Consider the following 8094-nt stretch of genomic DNA (forward strand, 5'->3'; position numbering starts at 1 on the left):
TGAGGGCTGATCCTCTGTGGTAGGCCCTTCTAAATACAAATGATAATGAAACTGAGTTAAACCTTAACTGCTGATGTGGTGAATGAATGTAGAAGTTGTCTGTGGATACTAAATCCACCCTTGTGAAAAGAAAGGAAACAGAGAAGCTTGACCCAAAACTTCTTTCCACTTCCTTTTGGGGGAACTTTGTTCTCGGGGCACTAAATAAGCAGACCAGACTGTTCAAGGCAAAACTGTTTCTGCTCTCTGATCTTGTCCCCTCTCCTTGGTCCACTTCCTTTTCTCTACCCTTGCTAACAATTCTCACCAGATCCTGAACTAACTGTGACCTATGTGACTGAAATTGCTTTTCAATCAGCACAGTTAGGATAAATAATGTGGGAGCTGGGAAGTAGTAGAGGATATCAATTAAAGGTGTTCAGCCAAAGACCCAAACCCAAACAAAACCAAAGCAAAAACCCGACCCCCACAGGACATCAGCGACAACAGTTTGGAGATAAAAGGGCCAGATTCTCAGACTTCCCTGGGAATTCGCCTGTGGAGATGCATTCGGAAGCAATGCTAGTCCACACTGCCCTTTGTGAGGGATGGAAAGGGGATGATGGCTCATGCTGAAGGAATGCAAAATAAATTATCTCACAACTTTCAGAATAAAAATATGTGCAGTCTAAGGTTACTGCTAGGTTTTCCACTACCAGCAAGAATGCAAATATTCCCAGTATGTCCTACAACAAAGAAACAGCCTAAACGGGCAGAAAATCGAGAGCAAAGGCAAAATTTCAGCAAAAAGATCTAGCCCAGAACATAATGAGCTTAAAATAGTTCCCTAAAAGGGGCCTTACTAGAGGAAAAATAGCCAAGTCTCAAGAGATTTCGATGAGTTTCCAGGAGGACAATGATGTATGAGGGGAAATAGCAGGAGAAAAACATAAAGGGACAGCATAATGGGCCCAGTGACCCTTTTACCTTCCTCAGACTTTTCTTCTGTCCTTGTGTAAACAGACAGGAGGTCCTGTCCCTACACACAAAGTAAAAAAAAAAAATTTTTCAGCAGATATTTCATGTGCCGCCCCATGTGGGCTGAATGTGTAACTCATAAAGAAAAACCATCCCCATTGTAGGCATCCCAGCACAAAAGGGGATTGATTTACATGGGCAACTTGAGCATGAGGAAACATTCTGAGGACACAGGAGGGACACAGCAGGGAGCTGGGGGGGGGTCCTAGAGGAATAAGATATTACTAGCCACTTTGTGCCTTCAGCTACAGGAGCAATAAAGCATCTATGGAAGAGAGAAGAGTTTCAACACTACCCCCCATCCCCCCCACCCCTCCACCCCTACTGCTTTTTTCCATTAAGGCTGAGGTAGATCCTATAAGCAATGGCTACATTATTTTCCAAAAAAGCCAAAAAGAACTACCAAGCGTAGGGAACTGGGACCTTCTGCAACTTCCCCTCTCCAAACCTCCTTCCTTCCCACCCTTCTCACCCAGCTGCCCCCCCCTCCCCAAGAAACCCTCTTCTGCCTAGTTAGAGCTACTGTCTTGTTCAAGGGTCAAACTACCTTCACAACCTTATCTCACATTACTGTCCTCCAAACTTTAGCCAGACTGAGATTCTTTGGCCCTGCCCTCTTGCCCTGATGTTCTCTCTCCATTTCCTGTTCACGAATTCTCTCCCTTTCCTATGTTTTGAATTCCTGCTGTTCCTTTAAAGACCAACTCAAATGCCACCTCCATGAGGCCTTTCCTAATATGTCGCTCCCCCTGTGAGGAACCCCCTTCCAAACTCTTAAAGCACTTTTTTTGAATGTTTCTGATAATCATTTAATAATAATAATATTTAAGGTAATCAAGACACTTTGCATATATAATTTCATCTTATCCTCACAAACCACTTGGGGAAGCAGATTCCATCATTATCCCAGTTTTACAGATGAATAAAAAAATAGGCAGAAAGAAATTAGTTAATTTGCCTGGGGTCCCACAGCTTTTACATGTCTAAGAAGGCAGGATTTGAACTCAAATCTTCCTGATTTGGAAGTCCAGCACTGTGAATCTGCTATGCGTATGTATTATAGTTTTGTCTTTGTGTCCTAATTGCCTAATAAACTATAAACTTCTTGAAGGCAGGAAACTTTATATCATCCCAAAGCATTCTGTCTGCATGTTGTGGGCACTCAGTAAGGATTTGTAGAATGAACATTGTTGAATAGAGTCAAGGGGATCTCAACAGAAATTCCAGAGAGGTCCTGACAGGGCTAAGAGCTGCATACCACCACCCTTTCAAGAGAAACAATGAGTCAAATGTCTCCGTTGTTCATTGACCTGGTTTATATGAGTTTTCTTTTTCTTTTTTTTTTTTTGTTCCAATACCAGAGCTGATGCTAGCAATGATACTTGCCAGCACTTTTCCACATCTAATGGAGAAAGATAAGTTTTCTGTCATTTTCATCTGTCTCCTGACACTGTCAAACAGTGAGTGACTGAGAGGGAAGAAGGATTCTTGTGATGAGTAAAAATGAAATCTTATTTGAGTATAGAAATGTGAGATTAATGGTCTTGGAGAAAAACAGTAATTTAAATTTTTCCATAGTGTGCCTTCATTCTTAAGTGATTTGGGGAGGCAAAACTCTACCCTTTTCAAAGCAAGAGAAGTTGTGGAGTATCTGTGGAGGTCTACCAGTTCAAAGAGCTCAAAGCTAAAAACACCAAAACCCAGAAATAAAATTTGGCGTTAAGGATCTGTATGTGTCTTTAGTGCAAAGTGAACTTAGATCCCATGCAAAACCAAGCAACGTACCACCCAACTTGTAGTTAGTCCTTCTTCCCTATTTTGTAGGAATGTCTTTAGTTATTATATGTCCTAATTTACTGTTTTCACAACAGGCTTGTGTTTGCCAATTACCACCTGTTGAGCTACTATGGATTTAAAACACATATTCTTAACTTTACTCAGTCTAAGAACCAACTTCTGTAATTTTGTTCATGCACACTCTTTATTCTTATTAAACATTTTAAGTTATAAATTATTTAAGGTTGACAGATTGATCTGTTTCACATGCATAGGTTTGGCCATAACATTCCTCAACTCAAAAATCTTCAGTGGCTCCCTATTACCTCCCAGATAAAATGCAAATGCTTCAGCTTAGCATTTAAAGATGCACCAATCTGGTCTCAACCTACATTTCCAATCTTATTTCATATTACTCCCTTTCAAATGATCCACCCTTCTGCCAGACTTGGACCACTAGCTGGTCTTCAGACTCTGATCTCCCATTTCCATGCCTCCACACATTCCTGAAATTCACTTCCTCCTCATCTTTGTCTTTCAGATTCCTTATCTTTGTAGCACTTGAGGGTCACTTCCCAATTCATATATACATTATCCCACTCTGCTTCCAGATAAGCTACCCCAAGTTCATACTCTGTGGGTCCACATCCACCCAAAAGCATAGCTCACAAATGTTTCCTTCTACTAGTCAGAGAATAAAATTAATTCAAATCAAAGGCATTTTGCGAAACAACGTGATAACCAAAAGTAGCAGTAGAGCATTTGCCCTATGAAGCTGTGGGAGAGCACAGTCTCTCATAAAAATACATATTATCAGCAGGAAAATTGGACCCTACTAGACATCTTATGTGGAGGAGACATCTAGAGGGAACACATGAAACCATGGCATACAGTTGAATGTGTAACTCATACCTCCGCCACTATGGGGTCATCACATTGCTCCCTTTGCACTTGCTTCCTATAGGTTTTTTATTTAAACTTTATTTTCAAGTGCTTCAATGGGTTTAAGAAACATTTAGTGGCTGCCAGCATGGATGCAGCCTCTTCTAGGTTTTGGTCCTTTGGTCACTGCTAGGCATTACTTTACTGAACACATGGTTCTGAAGCTTCTCTTTGATTCCAGTTTATGACTTTAGTTGGCATCTCCAGCTGAGGTTCTACCTCTCCATCTCAAAAAGAAAAAAAAAAAGTAGATTCTGCAATCTTTATTTTGCTCAGATCAAAGAGGCTTAAGCTTCAGCTCTTTTAAGGACCTTTACATATCTCCTAGGGTCAGACTAGGGGAAATTTCTCAAAGAACTTTCCCCCATAGTGAGAGTCTATCAGTTTTCAGAACCCTGACTATGGTCAGTTTTTTTTTTTCCTCCCTCCAGAGGAAGAGTATTTTCAAGGGCCACAGTGATGCTGGGGTTTTTTGTTTTTGTTTTTGTTTTTTTTTTGTTAAGAGTGTCTGCAGGCATTTACTCTGTCTTTGAGATTCCCTTCCCACTGAACCAGGGACAAGTTTGTTCCTGATTTAGGATTAGAAATTCCTAGTAGTCCCTGCTTAACCCCTTCATGAACAACCTGTGTCCCCAAACTCAATTTTGGAAAGCCTGTTCAAGAATTCCCACAATAGTTTTATGAATCTCTTGTACCTTGTTTTTTTCTCAGCCCATTTGTGTGGATTTCCCATACAAATAAAAAGGAGAGGGGAGGCAAGAAACAAAACTCCTTGCGTAGGGCCTATTTGAGTCTGCCTTCTAACTTAGCTCTTGGTTCCATATACATGCCTTTATTAAATATGTGGCCTCACCAAGCTTTCAGGCTTAAAGATTCCCTCTATCTCCCTTCAAAACGTGGTAGCTGCCCTGTCTTACACGAAGCCTTCCTTTCCTGATTTTCATGGTTTAGAGTTATTGGATTTGGAGCTGGAAGGTACTTTTGAAATGGTCTTATCTGACCTCCTCATTTTATATGTGATGACTCTGAGACTCCAAAAGATTAAGTGATTTACCTATGGTCCACCCAGGTAGCAGAGGCAGATTTCAAACCAAGATGTTCTAGCTCCAGATCCAGGACTCTTTCCCACAGGATAACCCTCTCTCTCACCTCAAAGTGGCTTATATTTATTTATCTGTGTGTTTCAATCCCTTTCTCCCTCCATCTCCCCCCCCCAACTAGAATGTAAATTCCTTCAAGTCAGTGCACTTTTGTTTCCATCTTTACATTCCCAACACCTGCCTTGAATATTTTGTTTTTTGGATAGGACTTCAAGATTTCATTGGTATAGGGAACACTTGATAAGAAAACTCTACTGATCATATTGTAGTCTTAAGTACAAATTATAGTCTTAAAGATGAGCCAGAGGCACTAAAAGGTTATGTGACTTGACCAGGGTCACAAAGCCAATCTGTATCTGAGACTTGAAACCAATTCTGAGGCAGGCTGTGTCTCCACTACACAATGCTGCCTTACGCTTACTAAGATTATAGGAATATAGAGTTAAAGATAGAAGGAATATCAAAAGTCATCTAGTCCAATCCCCTTACTTTATAGATAAGGATCTGGAAGGCCAGGTTGGTTAAGTGACTTAAGTAAGGCCAAGCAGGTAGGCACCAAATAAATATATTATATGTATGATTGAGTTTAATCTTTATTTAGGGTTCTAATTCTTTGACAGCAGGGAACTGTGTCTTTCACTTTTTTTGTATCCCCCACAGTGCCTTGCTCTGTGCTAAGGGGTTGTAATGAGGAAAGTAACCTTAAAGTGATATATAGATAATAGTAGGGGCTTAAAAAGTACTATCTGAATGGAATTAAATAGATATTGCTGTTCATCATGCTGAAATAATTTTCATTCTGACCATAACTTCTATTCACTAAAGTTCTTTACAGCAGAAGTGTCAAACTTGAGGCCCAAAGGCCACAAAACACTAATGGAACTACAGTAAAATGTAATTGGGAAATGTTTGACAAGATAAATAAGAATATAATACGTCATAGATAATGTTAACTTGCGGTTTTCTAAGTCAATATGCTGCCCACAAGAATCCATTTCCATTTGAGTTTCATACCACTGGTCTGCAGGCCCTGGACATGCAGGAATTACATTGTATCATATGTAATGGAGTTTTTGAATGGGGCAAGGAATCTGGCAATTTTGGGACAGTATTATTCAACTGAATGGCTGGGCATAGAAAGTGGGGGGAAAATCAACATATTTTAGACAGCATTCATTTAACTTGAGGTTAACTTAAAGTGGAAATTTTGGCCTACTGTCAAGGGTACTTTAATTGAACTATGTAGTTGTGAAGCCTATATAATTAGTGGGTTTTGTTAATTGAATTATAGCTATTTAAATTGCCTTGAGACTAAAAGTTTCCAACATATTTGTGGGAATACTGCAACACATGTCACCTGGTCTAAATTTTTTTTTGTGTTGCTGGATTGCTTTGTCCCTTGTAAGCTTTAGGGGCCATAATATATCCTCATCTCAGTTACTACAGACTTAATTACCTAGTTTGTGGATTGGGTAACTGGCCAAAGAATTCATCACCTGGTGCCCAACTTTCTGGTGATGAGCATTTGTCTCTATATTTAGCTGGGCTGGTCCTCAGACAGCAGACGCAATCTGTCACTGGAACTCAACTCAAAACCTCCAACTTGGTAGAAACTCCCAAATCTTTTTTTTTCAGTTTTTTAACATTTTTATTTAAAGTTTTGAGTTCCAAATTCTATCCTTCCCTCCCTGAGACAATAAGCAATCAGATATAGGTTATACATGTGCAATTATGTAAAACATTTCCATATTAGTCATTTTGTACAAGAAGACTACAATAAAGGAATAAAAAGAAAGAAAGTGAAAGATGGCATGCTTCAGTCTCTATTCAATCAAAATCAATTCTTTCTCTGCTTCATCATTAGGACAATCATTGGGATTGTCTTGGATCATTGTATTGCTGAGAATAGCTAAGTCTTTCATGGTTCTTCATCGAACAATATTGCTGTTACTGTGTACGATGTTCTCCTGATTCTGTTCACTGCATTATGCATCAATTCATGTAAGTCTTTCTAGGTTTTTCTGAAATCATCCTGCTTATATTTCTTATAGCACAATAGTATTCCATTATAATCATATACCACAGCTTGTTTAGCCATTCCCCAATTGGTGAACATTCTTTTGATTTCCAATTCTTTGCCACCACAAAAAGAGCTGCTATAAATATTTTTGTACCCAATAGATCCTTTCCCCTTTTTTTGGATGTCTTTGGGATTTAAACCTAGCAGTAGTATCACTGTATCAAAGTATATGCAGTTTTATAGCCCTTTGGGCATAGTTCCAAATTACTCTCCAGAATGGTTGGATCAGTTCACAACTCCACAAACAGTACATTAGAAACTCCCAAATCTTGTGCTTTGCTCAAATAGCCTCCAAGAACCCAGGGTCACCTTCATGCCAAGATGAGACAGTAGCAGTACTTTATACCTGTAGATCAAAGATGTCACAATCTCAGAAAAAATAATTGATGTTGACCCAAAGGAAAATGGAATAATCCATGGCATGCATAAATAGACTTTGGTATATTACCAATGAAGATTTGCACTGTAGAAGTGGCACCAAAGACATGTCAAAATAGCAAGAGTAAGAAATAACAGATGGATAACCTGAATATTTAAAGAGGCCACAGAAGGTCTTGAGATTCTCTATGGAGGATTTATGGAAAGAAATAGACAGGGCTTGTACATGATGAAAAAAAATGTGCATTGGTTTTTATCTACCCTAGTGGAAAGGGAATTTAAACTAATGAGATCTTGGATCCATGAAAATATTGCAGTATCCAAATAAATGGATAATTCAGGCTCTTTTCTCCTCTTCATTGCTAGGGGACATGTGGTATATTTTGCTGCTTATAAGCAGCTCTAACAGAAGGTAGTCAAGGGCCTTGCTGGGGAGGTAAAGCTGAAATCTCCACAATTTGCTGCTTGTTAACAATTCCATTAAAAGCTTAGTGTAGAAGAAGGATGAAGTGATGGGCTGAAATGCAGTTGGGGCATGACTTGGGAATTTTAATTATCCCTGCTAACCCAGTCCCCTGGGTTACAGATAATGGACACTAGACTAGTATAAATCAGCCCCATGCTTTCTTGGGGCTTGAAGCTAGATTGCTTTTCCTCATACAGCAAGCCCTGCAGCAGTGAAGACCAGTATAACATGTGTTCCAGCAAATGTTCTCCCTGAGCCTTCCAGCTCCTAAGAATAGAATGGAATGTAGAAGGCAAGAAATGGATGATTGTGATTTCACCAAAACTGGAGGAGTA

This window comes from Phascolarctos cinereus, unplaced genomic scaffold (genome assembly GCF_003287225.1).
Source record: "Phascolarctos cinereus isolate Bilbo 61053 unplaced genomic scaffold, phaCin_HiC Scaffold_4;HRSCAF=312, whole genome shotgun sequence".
Lineage (NCBI taxonomy): Eukaryota > Metazoa > Chordata > Mammalia > Diprotodontia > Phascolarctidae > Phascolarctos > Phascolarctos cinereus.